The sequence below is a fragment of the Vicugna pacos genome, chromosome 18 (assembly GCF_048564905.1).
Source record: "Vicugna pacos chromosome 18, VicPac4, whole genome shotgun sequence".
NCBI lineage: Eukaryota > Metazoa > Chordata > Mammalia > Artiodactyla > Camelidae > Vicugna > Vicugna pacos.
In genome coordinates this window covers 42,463,037-42,479,425 of record NC_133004.1, presented here as the reverse complement: position 1 = coordinate 42,479,425, position 16,389 = coordinate 42,463,037, and the positions used below count along the sequence as shown (strand labels likewise).

The 16,389-nt window shown below is 49.2% G+C and overlaps 3 long non-coding RNA genes across 7 annotated transcripts; 1 reads left to right on the top strand and 2 right to left on the bottom strand.

The window, feature by feature from the left end:
* Positions 1–4,157: 4,157 nt before the first annotated feature.
* LOC140686979 (uncharacterized) lies at positions 4,158–8,160 on the bottom strand. Its single transcript, XR_012060988.1, has 2 exons — positions 7,914–8,160; positions 4,158–4,358 (listed from the first exon to the last, which is right to left on the bottom strand). It is a non-coding gene; the product is annotated as an uncharacterized lncRNA (long non-coding RNA).
* Positions 8,161–10,956: 2,796 nt separating this feature from the next.
* LOC140687159 (uncharacterized) lies at positions 10,957–13,385 on the bottom strand. Of its 5 annotated transcripts, none has more exons than XR_012061308.1 (2): positions 12,711–13,385; positions 10,957–11,192 (listed from the first exon to the last, which is right to left on the bottom strand). It is a non-coding gene; the product is annotated as an uncharacterized lncRNA (long non-coding RNA). The 5 variants fall into 5 exon arrangements; XR_012061310.1 differs by having other exon boundaries at positions 12,917–13,385; XR_012061311.1 differs by having other exon boundaries at positions 13,199–13,385.
* On the top strand, positions 13,262–15,846 carry LOC140687160 (uncharacterized). Its single transcript, XR_012061313.1, has 2 exons — positions 13,262–13,778; positions 15,682–15,846. It is a non-coding gene; the product is annotated as an uncharacterized lncRNA (long non-coding RNA).
* The last annotated feature ends 543 nt before the right edge of the window (positions 15,847–16,389 follow it).

Sequence of the window (16,389 nt, the reverse complement as noted above, 5' to 3'; positions counted from 1 at the left end):
GGAATGATTTTGTCACTCAGCAAAGAGACTGTGTTAAAGATATGAACGGCCGTTTCTCGGTTTAAGCTTCCAGTGTTTCAACATTTAGGAAATGACTTTTGTGTTCTGGTGAGATTCAAATGACAAAATTAAAGAACCAAACCATAGTATAGGTTTCTGAATTTTAGAGAAGTTTGGACACTTTCACCAGAAGCATAACATTTTGGCAGAATGATCCAGTGCTCTGTAACGCAGCAAAAGCAGGTTTCTGGTTAGAATTATATATCATGTTAGTGACCATTTTCACTATAAGGATATCATTTATGCACCAAATCCGAACACACAGTCTTGTGTGGCAGTTGGAAAAGGGGCCAGAAATTACTGAATTTAACACAACACGGTGATTGTAGTAGAAAAGGTGAGCTGCTTTATTCTGAGGTTGGTCCAAAACTGGGATCAAGAACCTGAGGCATAAGCATCTTTGAGAGCTGTTTAACACATCGAAAACAAGTTAGATCAGGCTGACTTTTCAAATATTAAATCTTCATGTGAAGAATGGAAGCCCTTTCCACTAAACTCACCCCAGCTAATCTTTTTGTTTTATGCTTTCTTCCAAGCAGCTGCTACAGGAGGAACCTGGATCCAGATTCCAGGGGCCAGGCATTGGGGGCAGCCGGGGAGTCAGCCCAGACACATAGCCTTTCTGATCCTCAGTTTCCTTGTCTGTAAAATGGGGGTAACAAGAGTATGACCTATATGACTCTCCTAAGACTCCCCGAACAAATGACCAGAAACTGAATTTAATCTTAGGGAGGCTTAACACAACAGAAATCTATTCTCTCACAGTTCAGGGGGCCAAAAGTTCAACACCGGTCTCACTGGCCTGAAATCCAGCAGATGGCGGGACCACACTCCCTCTGGCGTCTCGAGGGGAGAATCTATTTCCTGCGTCTTCCGAGAGGCTTCCAGCGGCTGCACGCAGCCCTTCACTGGTGGCAGCCTCCCTCCAAGGTCTGCCTCTGCGGTCCCGTGGCCTCCTCCTCTTCTGGGTAAAATTTCCCTCTGAATCTCTCTTATAAGGACACTTTGGGAAGCTCAGTAGGAATGCAAACTCCCGAATCCTTACCTCCAGAGATTCTGATTCCTTAGCATGGGGTGGGGCGAGGGGCGAGGGACAGGAGCAGGAATCAGCTTTTTTAAAACAGCTCGGACTGAACTGTGGTGTTCTGCTAGGGGAGCACGTGTCCAGATGTCTTTCTGTTCGGCGGGGGATGTGGCGTCTGCCCTCTGCTGTACAGCTGGGCCCCATGGCTCTAGGGTCAGAATTGTGGACCATCAGCCTCCCAGAGCACATCCATCAAGACCCACATGCCTGGGGCCCCTGCCTGCTGCTGGGGGCCGGCTTCCCCGAGCAGCAGACCCTCAGTCAAAGATGCAAGGCAACTGGCCTCTTCGAGAGGTGGATTCGTTACCTGTGGCTCCTGTAACAGGTCACCACAAGCCTAATGGCTTAAAATGCCAGAAACTTCCTCCCTCACAGTTCTGGAGGCCAGGCGTCAGGGACCAGTACCCCTGGGCTGAGACCATGGCTTCGCTGGGTGGAGCGGCACACCCCCTGCAGGACCGCGCGTGGCTGGGGTTCCTTGGCCAGCTCTGCCTCTGTCTTCACGTCACGTTCTCTGTGTCAGATCTCCCTCTGCCTCCTACTTAGGAGGACGCCTGCGATTGTATCTAGGGCTGACTGGCTAATTCAGGAGACTCCCCCATCCTAATATCCTTAACAGAATCACGTTTACAAAGGTCCTTTTCCTTGTCAGGTCACAGTTAGAGGGCCCAGGGATTGAGACCTGATATCTTCGGGTGGCCGCTGCCAGCCTACTGCACAGTCTCATGAACTAGGAGTGAGGATGCTTTGAGTTAACACAGGTGAAATGCTTAGAAACTGCTCCCAGCACCTTGAAAGCCCCATCAGTTGTCCCCATTGTCCCAGGTGGCCACGGAGTTGGACTCTGATACCTTAGCCTGGGCCCAGAAACCAGGCTCTGAATCCCCCACCCCAGTACCTTCTTCCACGTGCTTGTCTCCTGAACCCCTGCCCTCGGTGCTGGGAGCCTGATCATTGTCCAGTGAAGCCTGCTTCGTGCAGCACTCCAGGGGACAGAGGGTCATTGCCTATACAGAGCCCCGTGCTAGACAGTGGTACACTGCCAAGCAAAGCTGTCAACCAGAGTTGGTTGCAGTAAACATTTTCTGAAGCACTGAACTTGCCCTTTGAAATGCCTGTGTGTTTAGACCTTCCATGGAAATGTTTCTGGAATGTGTTACATGGTCCCCAACCGGGTCTCAGGACTGTAGCTTAGTCTTTTGCGGCTGACACGGTGATGCTCATCTCATGATCCTTGCTGTGCCCACCTGTCATTGGGCCAGCCCGAGACAGGGAGAGGTGATGCAGGTCTGCTCCAAGCTGAAAGAACTGGGTGCCGGGGACACTGGGTTCTGGATTTGAGTTTTCCTGCCTCCTCCCTCCTGCTCCAGGATAGCTCATCTGTAGGTATCCCTCTTGCAGGCAAACATCCCACCTCCCTTGTTCTCCCCTCATTTTATTTTGTTGTTTCTAGTAGCTTTGGGCTGGAGAGCAAGGTAACTGAGGCTCATTAGCACTTCTTGCAAACAAAGAGCTAACAGTGTGGTGGTAAGAGTCTGAGTGGCTCTCCAGGACTATTGCTGTTATTAGTTGCTTTGTACCTTCCTCCACCACCACAAAGAATTTGAAATATTTTGTATCCTTTCACATATTTGTAACTGACATCTAAAATGTTCCATAAATGTAAATGGTTGCAAAGGATAAAATTTCTTTTGCATTGTAAATATTGACATTTTTCAAAGAAAACTTGAATCACTCTTTTAAATGTATCCAATGACGTCTGAAGGCCATGGTAATTTGATGTCCATCATCATTCCGTTAGACGATAAGTGGACAAGCTCTGTTCTCACAGAAATTTTGTAACTTTCACGTCTCTCCTTGAATTCACTTCCATTCCTTTTCCCCCACAGAATTGTATTCTAATGTAATATGTTTTTGTGCTTGAAAGCATTTTATTAATCACGCTATTATAATTCTCTCAGCGAAAAGCATAGAAGTTAACATTTTTTAAATTACCTGTGACTAGAAATCACTGGAGTTAAAAAATTGGGGTTTCTAGTTTGAGCTAGCAGTGCAATAATGAGTAGCCCATTTATCAAAACCAATTGATCACACACTTTTCTAAATAATTATTACGCATAAAAATAAAATTTTGTTAGAATTGCATCTCTTAATGAGATAGATGGGGCTGACTTTCCCCCTCCCCCAACCCCCACAGTTAGGTCATGAATCCATAGTTGAGTATTACTCTTGCCATGATGAGCCAGAATTCAACATCGATTTTCCTATTTTTCTCATGTAAGCTTAAAAAAAATACTGGTTCATAAAATAAATAGATGGAAATAGAAGGGGTTTCATGCAATGATTTCAACTCATTCAGAGTTGTGAGCTGAAATTCACATAATGATCCACTGTCTAAAACACTTCCATCAGCTGCCAACGTCAACTGGATTGAAAGCTCAGTATTAGAAATGCTCCGATTTGCCCGTGTTCTCCCCCTGCCGTGAGTAGGATTCTGGGTAGAGACCGTAACACCGTTTTTGTTTTCTTTGAAACGGGGAAAACGGAGTCTTTGGAAGGCAAGGCTGATGAAGGAAATCTTGATTGCAGCTGCATTCCCACGCTGAGAACAGTCTGGGAAATTGATTTCCTTAAAGCAACCGTGTGCCCAGTTAAGACAAGTTGCAAGGACCTCCCTGAACTTTACCTCTGAGCACGAACCAGGTGAGCACTGGATGGATGGAAGGATTCCTCACCTGGGCCCCTCTCGGCCCTCTCACCAGGGCCTGCCCAGGGCGCATCCATGGATTGGGGAGAGGAAGTCGTGATGCCAAATGGTGGCAGATCGGTGGGCTGAGAAGCCTAGAAATGGCTCTAACTATGGACGCCCAGCTAATGGTCAAAGATGGGAGGCGAGGCAGGCCTTGCTTCTGTGGTGGCAACCATCAGCTGAGTTTTCTAGATGTTTCTAACAGAGCTAATTGGCAATTATCATCAGTAGGGCCAAAACCCATTTCATTTATCAATTCACATATTCATGTGTTCATTTCTTTATTCATCAGGTGGATGGAGGATGAAGCATTCATTGGGTTTCCACCTCCTGTGTGACCCCTACCTTGTACCAAGCACCAGGGGGCACAAGAATGAGGATGTGGTTCTCTGTCCTCAGGGGCCTCACCGTAGGGGAGGGGATGCAGATGCAGGCACTCCTCCCTCTGGAATGGAAATCCAAGCCCTGGAGGGGGCAGAAGGAAAGGAGACTCAGGATCTGGTGGGCTTCTCGGCTCCGGCCCTTCACCCTGTTTGCTTTGAACGAGGACCCCAGTGTTTTCCCATCTGAATATATGAGGGTGGGAGACTCAGGTCTCCAAGGGTTCCCTAGACTCTGACATTCACCTTCCAGGATGGTGCCTCCTAGATGCATGATGTCAGGAAAATTTTGGGTTCTTGGGGGCGCTTATCCCTCAGTGCTCCTGATGCCTGGATCCCCCCAGGTGGGTGCCCCCCAGCTCCCCATTCAAAACCAGGGCCTAATGCTAGGCTGTGTCAGGTCACTTGATCCCTGCCTTCTTGTCTGTCTGTCTTTAAAACAGTGATGATTCTAACAGCTTCAATTAGCCAAGTGTTTGCCACCCAGGTACCGGGGGCTATGATTTTTCAACCTCTCTGTCTCTCTGTCTCTGGGTGTCTGTCTCTGTCTCTCTCTCCCTCCCCACCCCCCTTTCTTCCTTCTCTCCTTTCTTCTCATTTTTCAGAGACTAGATTTATTTAGACATAATTTACGTACAATAAAACTCACTCCTCTTCTTGTACATTTCTATCTTGCACATTCCTTTGAGTTTTGACAAACACCTATAGCGTGTAACTGCCGTAGTCAAAATATAGAACATCTCCATCGTGCTAAAAAATTCCCTCTCGCCCCTTTGGCATCAACCCCTCTGCCTCCCCCATCCTGGCAACCACGAGTGTGCTCTCCACCCTCAGAGTTTTGCCTTTTCCAGACTGTCATATAAATGGAATCATACAATGTGTTGCCTTTGGAGTCTGGCTTCTTTCACTCCGCGTAATACATATGCGATTTTACGTATGTGCCACAGATTGTTTATCTGTTCCTCGGCTGGCGGACCTTGAGGTTGTTTCCAGTTTTTGCGGCGATGGCTGTCTCAGAGGACGGAGTCGCCATCTCTCTTGGATAAATGCCCAGGATGGGATGGCTGGGTCACACACTGAGTGTTTACCTTAGTGGTTCTCAACTGAGGATGATCTTGACTCTCAGGGGACACTCAGTGAGGCTGGGGTCATCTTTGATTGTCACACTTTGCGGTGGATGCAGGAGGATAGTGCTCATAAACATATATAGCACACAAACAGCCCCAAACAGCACTGCCAGGCCCAAACGTCAACAGAGCTGAGGGCAAGAAAGCCCTGCTTTAACTTTTTAAGAAACCGCCCAACCGCCTTCCAAAGTAGCTGTGCCATTTTGCACCAACAGTAAATGAGCATTCCAGTTGCTCCACATCCTCATCACCATCTGGCTGCTTCTGTCTCTTTCTGTCTCTCTCTTTTTAAATTGTAGCAATTCTAAGAGGCACGCAATGGTATCTCCTTGTGGTTTTAATTTGCATTTCCCTGACAACCCGTGAGGGTGAGTGTCTACTCGTGTGCTTATTGGCCATCTGTGTACTTACTCTGGTGAAATGTTTGTTCAAATCTTTTGCTCATTTTTAATTGAATTGTTTCTTATTCCTTATTTCTTTCCTATTTAAGCCTTGTAATAATCCCATGAGGTAGATTTGATAACTCACATTTTATGCATGAGGAAATGAGACTCTGAGATGTCACAGGACACATGGCAGGTCCCAGAGCCTCTGGGGCCCCCAGACCCTCACCCACACCCCCCACCAGGCCTGTTTGCTGTCCGAGCTCACGCTCTGACCACTGTGAAACATCCAACCTCCTTCCTCCCTCCCTCCCTCCCTCCCTGGCCTCCTCCTCTCTTTCCCTCCTCTGTCCCTCATTCTCTCCTTTCCTTTCTCCTTCGGCAAACAAGCTCTCTCTTTGAATGAACAAGAAGGAAACAAATTCTGTGTACTTTTTGATGAATGCTGGCCTACTTAGCTCAGGGGAAGAATTTGAGAGCAGAAATTTCTTCACTTTTCTTGGCCAGAACTCACACCGAGATGTTGGGAAGGGCGATTATCTATTATATGGACAGAGCCAAGAATTACTTTGATGAAAAATGGATCCCCACTGAGGCAGGCGCACAATCCCATGGCCAGGACGGGAGGGTGAGGTTCCCGAGGGCTCTGATACACTAGATCCGAATTAATAGCTCAGCGGCTGCTTTCTTGCAGACTTGTGCTGTTGGCTGTGCTTCCTTGGCTGTGACTTAATAATTGCAACCTGTGTTCGAAGGAAGACTTCATTCTTCTCGAAAAGAGCAACATAAAAAGCTAGTTTCCAAATATGTGCAGCGTGAGACACATTTGGCGGAGTTAGCGTCAGAATCTCATCAACAACAAAAGAAAGAGGGCAGCACACGGGCTCCTGCGCGGCGGGGCTGCCGGTTCGATTAAGTCAATAAATTTCCCAAATGAAGCATCGGGGTTTCCAACTCTGTTGCCCACACGACGTGATGCCATCTCTGTCAGCACCTATGACCTTGGCCCCTCCTTCTCGGCAACCAGCAGGCTGCAAAACTGCAGGGAGCCAGAGTGGGGCACATCACGGCAGGTCAGAGGCCCACGTCTCCCTCCTGCTCGCTCAGATCTGTTTCCGAACGTGTTCATTTGCTAGGGGGCTTTCTAAGGTCTTTTTTATTCCTGACACCAAAAATACGTCTTTTTCAACACCATTCGATTCTCTGACTTTCCACCCACCAACTGGGTCTCTTACAGTTCAATCCTGTTCTGACACCAACTCCCCGGGTTGGCGCACAGCCCATGGGTTAAGGGCTCAGCCCCACAGCACTGCCCCGGCGAGCCCCACGAACCACTTGTACTTTTGGCCAACTGGTTATAAATTCAGAAGTTCTCCCATCTCTTCCTCTGGTTCGATCATTCGCTGGAGCAATTCACAGAACTCAGGAGAACACCTTATTTATGTCTGCTGGTTTATCATAAAGGATACAACTCAGGACCAGCCAGTGGAAGAGGTTCACAGGGTTAGGGATGGGAGAAGGGGCGTCGAGCATCTATTCTCTTCAGATGCATCATCTGCCCAGAAAGTCAATGTGTTCACCAAACTGGAAACTCTCAAAACCTTATTTTCCTATTATTAACTCAATCTCCAGCCCCCTCCCTTTCCCAGAGGTTGGAGGCAGTGGGGCAGCTGAAAGTTCCCATCCTCTGATCCTGTGTTTGGTCTTTCTGGTGACCAGTCCCATCCTGAAGCACCCTAGGGCCCCACCCTGGGTCACCTCATTAGTGTAGATTCAGGTGTGGTGGGAAAGGGATCATGGGAGTTACTGACCAGAGCTCCAGGAGGAGGGCTAGAGGGACGGGAGTCCCCCTGGGGGAGGGGGGAGGCCATGCTGGGGGCGTGGACATGAGCTGGGTTGTGGGGCTGGGCCTGGGTACCAAAAGTGGAGGAGGAAGAGGAGGAGGAGGGAGAGCAGGGCTGGGCAGAGGCTGGTATCCGGTGGGCAGCCAGCCAGACCAGGAGCCCCAGGCTCGGCCACAGCCAGACAGGGCCCTCCTTTGGCTTGTTCTGCTCCAGGAGGGCAGGGAGGTTTGTGCATGTTGGCAGAGCGGGCGTGCCCCCAGCTTTGCTGCTGTCAGATGGAGCGTACCACTAGGTCACATGGCCACCAGAGGATGGAACCCAGAGAGCAGGATGCTGAGGGCGGTGGGTGTAGGTTTAGGAGGGCAGGTCAATCAAGATGCATCAGAAGCAACCAGAGTTTGGTCCAGGAATGCCCATGTTGGAGCTGATGCCAAGGAAGAGACCCAGCCTTGGAAGCCAGTTTAGGTGGGTGAACATAGCTCCGCCCCCTCGGAGGCCGGCCTCCCCGAGGCCCTGGGACTCACGGTGGTGTTCACAGCTGCCCCTCCCTGACACCCAGCTGGCTGAAGCGGGGAGGCAGGTAGCCCACTCCCCGCAGTCACAATAATGGGTGGGGCCTCTGAGCTATAAACACTGACCTCAACGGAGGCTAAATGCCCCAGTGGTGTCCTGCCAGCCCCCAGGGGACGCTGGTGGACCAGGGCCCAGGGACTCATCAGAAGCCGTCTCGGAGGTTGCTCCAAGCCACCACCCCTCTGCTCCTGGGGAACTGCAGCCTGGAGCTACCGTGACTCATTAGCTTTTATTTTTAGTTTTATGCCACAGAAGATGTGCAGTGAGGAGATCAGCTTAAATGTCTTGTTATAAAAGGGATGATGGGTGGGGGTGGGGAGGAGGTGGGAAGAGAGAAAAAGTCAGACAGACGTGGACAGAAAGGAGCCAGGAGAAAGAAAAGAAGAAATACATCAAGATATTAGCAAAGGTTTCCTCTAAGTGTCAAGATTAGGGATAATTTTTAAATATTTCTGTGAAGATTATGTATTATTTTTACACTCAGAAGAAGCACATGGTAACTAAGTCCCTGAGGCCTGTGAAGTCCTGAGGAAGCCCTCTAGGCTCAGTGCTGTGCAGGCCTTCTACCTCCTTACCAGCCTTTTGACAAGACCACCTTTTTCTCGGGGATTTCAGAAAAAGTTCTGGAACTAGCATGAGCCACAGACACTCTCCTGAAACTGAAATGAGGTGGTAGCCAGCCTCCAAGATGGCTCCCAGCCTCTCTCACCTCCTGGGATTCATCCTGTGTCGTGGAAGTGAGGAACATGACTTCTCCAGATTAGGGCATAAAGGATGCTGTAGCTTTGCCTTCTTTGTCTTAGATCTCCAGCTCGGCAAACCCGGGCACCATGTTGGAAGGACACTCAAGTAGCCCTTGGAGAGGCCATTGTTGGGAAGGACTGAGGCCTCCCACCAACAGGCCAGCCACATGTGTGAACCCTCTTGGAGGTGGCTCTTTCGGCCCCTGTCAAGCCTTCCCAGGACAGCAGCCGTGGCTGACCACCCGACTGCAGCCTCAGAAGAGATTCAAAGCCAGAACCACCCTGCTAAGCTGCTCCCAAATTCTTGACCCCAAGAAACCATGACATAATGGATGTTTTTTCTTCTTTTAAGCTACTAAATTTGATATAACTTTTTATGCAGCAGTAGGTAATAGGTCATAAGCTTAGCTTCAGATCCCGGGTTGTGGACCATCCTACCTAAACCACAAGCCTGAAAGGAAAGGAAGGAATAAGACATTGAAGCTGACGGATCTTATGGGGCTGGGATTTGGGGGAGATGAGTGGGGACAGCGAATGCACAAGCAGGGCCCAATCCTGTCTTTACAATTTTGCTATCTTGTTCATTGTGTTTATATATTTTTTTCATTTCTTTTAATTCTAAAAAACTATTGCATTAAAATATTATTTATCTCAACTGCTGAGTTTTAGGCATCCCTTAAATTGGGCATCTGAGTGTCTCATTTACCTAACCATAGTCCTGGCCCTCCTCTGCGGTCAGACCCCACCCACCCCCAGACCTAAGTTTCCTCCTGTGCCCTTGTGCCTGGGGGGCGAGGAGGTTGCGTCACTCTCTCTGCTCTCTCTGGTCACATATTGTGACCAATATGTGTGTGTGTCCACTGAGCACTTGAAAAGTGGCCCATCCAAACTGAGAGGTGCTATCAATGTAAAAACACACCAGATTCCAAAGACATAGAAGAATAAACATCTCCATCAAGATTTTTTATATTGGTTACATCATGAGATGATCTCCTTTAGACACACTGTGGATCTATCCATCACATTGCGTCATATAGTTTAGATATATTTTTCTACACTGCGGCCCATATTCTATTTCTATTGGACAGCACTCTTCCAGAGCCTTCTCTGGCCAACTAGACCTGGCTCTCAGGCATCTACGGACTATTCCCTGTGTACCCTTGTTCAGGAAGTTGAAGCTAAACTTCTCTTGGAAATCCTGCCTCAACAATTCTAACTCCCCTCGGGCTCTATGAATGCCCCCAACTTCTGGAAGAGAGAAACACCAAGATAAGGATTTTAATTTTTTTCAATTTGTTTTTTGGGGGTAATCTGGTAATTATTTGTAATGGAGGTACTGGGGATTGAACCCACAACCTCATGCGTGCCAAGCATGTACTCTACCACTGAGCTCTACCCTCCCCCCACCCCCCACAAGGTGAGGATTTTAAAGCATCATCTCATATCTTGCTGATTCCCCATCGCTCCCTTCTCGGGAGTGGAGACACCCATTGTCCTCTAACGCTTTCTGTTTAGAACTCTCTCCTTCCTCCTGCCCTGCTCTTGGCTGGCTTCCCTTCTCATCCTGCCTCTGCTGCTCACATGTGCACCCTCAGGTACCAGCAGCGTGTCGGGAAGAGGGGGTACCTGGAAAGCAGAGCCGGCCCCCAGGGTAAGGTGATGAATATGCATGAGACAGGCCTCCTCGGGAGGTCCCTTCACCAGCAGTGTCCAAGCAGAGGTCAAAACACCAGCATAAGGGATACCATGTTGCCAGAGCTCTCAAACGTTCATCTGCACCAGACTCCACAGAAAGTGTGTTCAAAGCTAGATTCCCAACCACCTCTCTCCAAGAGATTCTGACTCATTAGGGCTGGGTGGAGCCCCAGTCTGAATTTTTAATAGGAGATTTAAAGGCCACATTTTGAGAAGAGGGGACCCCCTTTGCTGGCCAGGGTCAACTTCAGTAGGCTATAGCACTAGGTGCTAAATTAGCATTTTTTGAGTGAATAAATGAACAAATGAATGAATGAATGAATTTGAAAATATATTAACACTCCTTCAGCCTCCTGTCCTGAGTGGAGAAGGCAGCAGCTCTCAGAAAGAAGCCTTTTCTCAGCAGCAATCCCTGGGGGTCCTTTGGGGTCTGAAAAACTTATCTTCAACAGTCGCTGTTACTTTAAAAGGCTTTGTTAACATAGACCTTGAGAGAGAATTCTTCTGGCCTGAGCATTCTCTGATAAGCATTGGGTTTGAGTTACTCCATTAATCTGCAAGAACAAACAGACTGCTTTAAAGATCTCCATGGGTCATTTGTGTATTAGTCAGCTCCAGCTGCGATAACAGAACACCACAGACCGGGCAGCCTAAACACCAGAATTTGATTTTCTCCTGGTCTGGAAGCTGGAGGTCTGAGGTCAAGGTGTCGGGAGGGTTAGTTCCTCCTGAGGCCTCTCTCCTTGGTGTGTAGACGGCCGTCTGCTCCCGTGTCTTCCTGCCATCTTCCCTCCGTGTGTGTCTGTGCCCTAACCTCCTCTTAGAAGCACCCCGCTCCTGTTGGATTAAGGCCCACCCCAATGACCTCATTTTAACTTAATTATCTTTTTAAAGGCCCTATTTCCAAATATACTGATATTCTGAGGTCCTGGGGGCTAGAACTTCAACATATGAATTTGGGGAGGGACACAATCAGCCCACGACAATGTACAATCAGAAATTTCTGATTTCCAAAGAGTTATGGGTCCCCATTTATCCTACACCTGGAAACCTACAGCAGGCGGGGCTCCTGTGGACTCCCAAAAGCCACAAGACAGTAAAGCAAAGTCCTTTCCATGCGTTCTGCAAATAGTGTGGTCATGACAGTGGTGTCACTTCTGTGGTCTAAGGAGGTGGCCCATGGGGTCGTTCCCTGAGTCACGGAGAGGACCCTCCTCCCTGCTCCACTGCCCCACTGAGACCCTCCGGGACAAGAGCCCCTCTCTGGGCATTGGCCTCCTGGCCCCAAGCTCCTTCACCCTTTCCTTACATTCGGGCTCAGGGAGGTTGTTACACTGAAGGAGCTTGAGAAGATGGCTCACAGACGTGTTTTTATTTTAATAATCATCCGCACCAGATGCTTCCCCAGCGAGACTCCTCACTTGCGTTGTGATCAACACAGCAACTGAAAAGTCACTTCATTAAACCATAAACATTTGCCACAAATCACAACTACAGAGCCCCGGGCAGAAGCTGCACAGAACCCCGCCTGCTGCTTTAACTCGGTGAAGAAGGGGAAGGTAACGGCACCTGTGAACACTGCCCCATCCGGCTTTACAAGTCCCTAATGCCACCTGCCCTACAGGTTGGGCGTGCTTGCCTATTGCGCAGGCGCACACGCGTGCGCCGAGGATGTTGAGCGTGGAGGCAGGAAAGATGTCACCTTTGCTACCAGCCCTAGAGTCGTCCAACCCCAGCACAGCCCTCCGGTCCTTCAGCTCCCACGGCTGGAGGCAAGAATCAGTCAATCACAGGACAGGTCACACCAGGATGCTCTTATCTCCTCCCACCTCTGCAACACCTGCATTCGAGCAACGACCACTTGGAGACCCAACACCTGCAGACCAAGCCACAGCCCCACCCCCGGGTGTTCTTGAGAATCCTTTCCTCTCTCCTGAATTCGGTTTATTCAGCTGTAAAATGGGCGAGATGGGGTAAATCAAACTGTCCCACCTGGAACCCTAGCAGAGGTATCTCAGAGACCCCTGTGGTGATCCAGGGGTGTCTAAATAGGTGGGCTCCAAGCTCCCTACCTTCACTTCCACCAGAACAATTCCACCGTTATCTGTTTCATATGTTGTGGTCCTGGTGGGGATGGTGTTAAAAGAGGACCTAAGCTAAAACCTCTTTGAAAACTTGACTTAATGGCTTCTGGGGAGGTTTCTGTTTCTACGCTCCATGTGATTATGAATTTGGAACCTTCAGGGACCAGAATATCAGGGGAGGATAACCTCCACACCTGTCTGGTGTAGGGTCTTGTGACTGCACCTTGCGTCATAATCAACCGAGTGCTTGTGGCTTGTTGCCATGTCTGACTGCCCCCGTGTCCCCTGCTGAGCCTGGCCATGGTAAGTCAGAGTGATAAAGGTGCATCTGTGTCACCAGCCTTCAGTCCTGTGCCCATGGCAGACATCATCAGTCAATTGCCAATCTGGGCTCAGCATTCTTCTCATCCCATTGTTTCAGTCACCACTGCCAATTGACGTGCAAAGTCGTACAAGATACAGCCTATTTGCCTTGCCTTTCTCCTTCCCTTCTTGGTAAAAAAGCTCCTGAAAACGTGGGAACCGGCCTTTCTGTGGCTTGACATGATGCTCTTCAAAGCATTTCTTTTCTTGTTCAGAGGTACCTTGTGTCTGTGGTGGTAAGCCTCCAAGATGGCCCTAATGGTTCTCACCTCCTGATAGTCACATCCTGATGGTGTCCCCTCAAACACTGAATAGACCTGAACTGTGTAACCAATGGGATATTGTGGAAATGACAGTGTGACTTCAGACACTAGATCATAAAGGGCATTGTGTCTTCCACCTTGCTCTCTCCCGGATCACACACTCTGGGGGAAGCCAGCTGCCATGTTGTGAGGACACCCAAGCTGCCCTGTGAGGAAGGTCCACGCCATGAAGAATGGAGACCTCCACCCACAGCTGACACTTCACTTATCCGCCATGTAACTGAGCCCTCGGGGAGCAGATTCTCCAGCCCTAGTCAAGCCTTCAGGCAATGGCAGTGCCAAAAGATGTCTTGACTGAACCTAATGAGAGGCCCCAGCACCAGTACCACCCAGCTAAGCCACACTCCAGTTCCTGAACCACAGAAATTGTGTGAGATGATAAATGTTTATCTTTTTAAGCTACTACATTTGGGAGTCAATCGTTACACAGCTATAGATAACAAATACATTTCCTGAATCTGCACCCGCTAGGGAGACCCCAGCACAGAGAGAGGCACCATGGCTAATCATGGACTATCAGGATAATTTGGCCCGAAACAAGATGGGATGTTAGGAAATAGAGTGGGAGTTTTTTGACACGGCTCCAGCTCACCCAGTGATTCCTCACCGTGGCATTTCTTTTCCTTCTAACTCTGCCCGTATAAACACATTTCTGACTGTATTTATTCATCAAAACCAGAAGTCCACAGAACTCTGTCACCCCAAGAACTAATCATCTAAAATCACAATGATGAGTTCCCCCTCTCCCAAAAGAGACTGGATAAAAGTAAGAAAAACAAGCATTTTGGTTTCTTTCCCTTTTTATTAAAATCCTTGTCCATCATGATTATGAATCTGGAACTCTAATGAGCCACCGGTATTACCATTGTTTATTACTTTGATGCAAAATCTTTTTTATTATTTGTTTGAGTTGAAACCCAGTCCTAGATTTACTGCTTTCCTCATGACCGGTCTTAAAATATTTGATTTAAGCTGTCAGAATGCAAATAACTCCAGATATCCTCATAAATGGAGACGACACCAAGGAGGGTTTTACTGTTGGGATGAAAATGGTGAATAAGAAATAATGCTGATAACATTAAAATGGTCACGGTATTTACAAAAGAGAAGAGAGCAGAAAAAGAGGCTGGAAAAGGATGAGAAGGGGAAGGTGGTGATAGCCAAAAGCCTGATCCATTTAATTTGAAAATCTAGAGAACTCCGCTCCACTCAGCCCCTCTTAACGTTGTCCACGAGGTTTAACTCCCACTCTTCTGGTCTGTCTCCGGAATGTCTTCCCCAGCTGACCCACAGTAATTTTACTTGGGGAGGAAGGAACCTGTGACATCAGAGTGAGTCCAATCAATGGACTCACTGACAAGGGCTGAAGATTCTGAACACTCGGCAGCCAGCTCCATGACTGGTCCGCCGTAGTTGCTACGCAAACATTTGCTAAGTGAGCAAGTAAATGACAGATGTGTCCTATGCAATTTACCAGCACTGTCACCAACACAACCACATTGGAGTCCTGCATGGACCTGGCAAGGGAGATAGAGTGCCCATTTTACAGATGAGGTTATCAAGGCTCTGTAAATTTCCCACCATCCCAGGGCTGGTAATCCTAATGGCTCCAAATAACTGGAGTAATAACCTCAAATCCAGGCCCTTTCCTCTGCGTCTCAGCGAAGCCAGAAGAGGGAGAATGGAGCTGGGAATAAGGTGGGGTTGAAGTTCAGGAGATTGGGGCAAGGAAGAGAAGCAGGCTCAGTGAGGCTGCAGCTGGTCTGTGCCCCCTGGAATCAACAGCCGTCCTATAGATTCTTCCTTAGCAGCAAAACACATCTTCCGGACACCTACTGTCACATCGGGGTATGCTGTTGGCTTCCTCTGACGGTAGCGTCTTTGACATTGGACTCTGGGGAGGCAGGGAGAAGGCAGCAGGACCCTCTTCCAAAGGGTCAGCCCATCCCCCCAGCACCCCTGAACAGAGTTGGTCCCCACCTGGCTCCATGTTGGACTCATCTGGGGAGCTTTAAAAAAAATACTGATGCCTGCCCCAGAGAGTCTGTGATTCAAATGCACAGCAGGATTGAGAACAGCTGCCCCAGGGAGAGTTGGTCACCTGTGGGAAGAACTTCATCACCCCTAGAAATTCCCCACCATCTTGGTGTCGGAGGTGGTGGAGGTGGAAGGAGGGAAGACGGCGGAGGGTGCACTGGCTTGGTCTTCAGTTCTGGAATCTGGGCCTCACCCCAGCCATGGGGATCCATTTGAATGACAGGCGTTGTCTCCAGGTTCTGATCCAGGAGCTTGGGTGTGCCTGTTTGGACAAACAGGGCAGTGGAGATGCAGGAACCGGGCTGAGTTCAGTTGGAAAGAAGAGACTCTCCCCTCGGCTGTGTCCTCTTTAACCACCAAGGATGGTGAGTTTTGGATTAAATGGCGCCTAGACAGCTGCAGGGGCCATCGTGCTCTGTTAATGGGGGAACCGGCCTCCAGGGAGCCCCTGGGTCCATGTTTAGGGATGTCCGTGCGTGTCGCTTCTCCGAGTCGGGGCTGTCATCGCTGAGTTTGTGGCTGCCCCCGGGGAGCTGACTGCTATCCCAGATCTGCCAGGATTTCTTGCCCCACTAGGTGCGTTTGGACGGAACCAAACTAACAAGAATTGAATCCCACTGCATGCCACACTGGGCCAGAGACAAGGACGAGGGACCCTGGTCCCATGATGTAATGGACAGGGAGTAAATCAAGATGCTGCTGCTTGAGGAACCAACTTTGAGGGGGTGGGACCAGGTGCCTAGGTGGCCGGGAAGGAGAGAATGGGGGATAGGGAGAGGGGCACAAGGATGCAGAACAGAAGATGCAGTCTTGGAGTTGGATGCTGATGGAGGGAAGAGGCCTCAGGTGGACACAGGTGTCACACAGATGGGATAGAGGGATGGAGAGGGTGGCAGAAGCAGGCAGGGGGCCTTGTGGTCAGGGTGGCATGTAAGCCACTATCC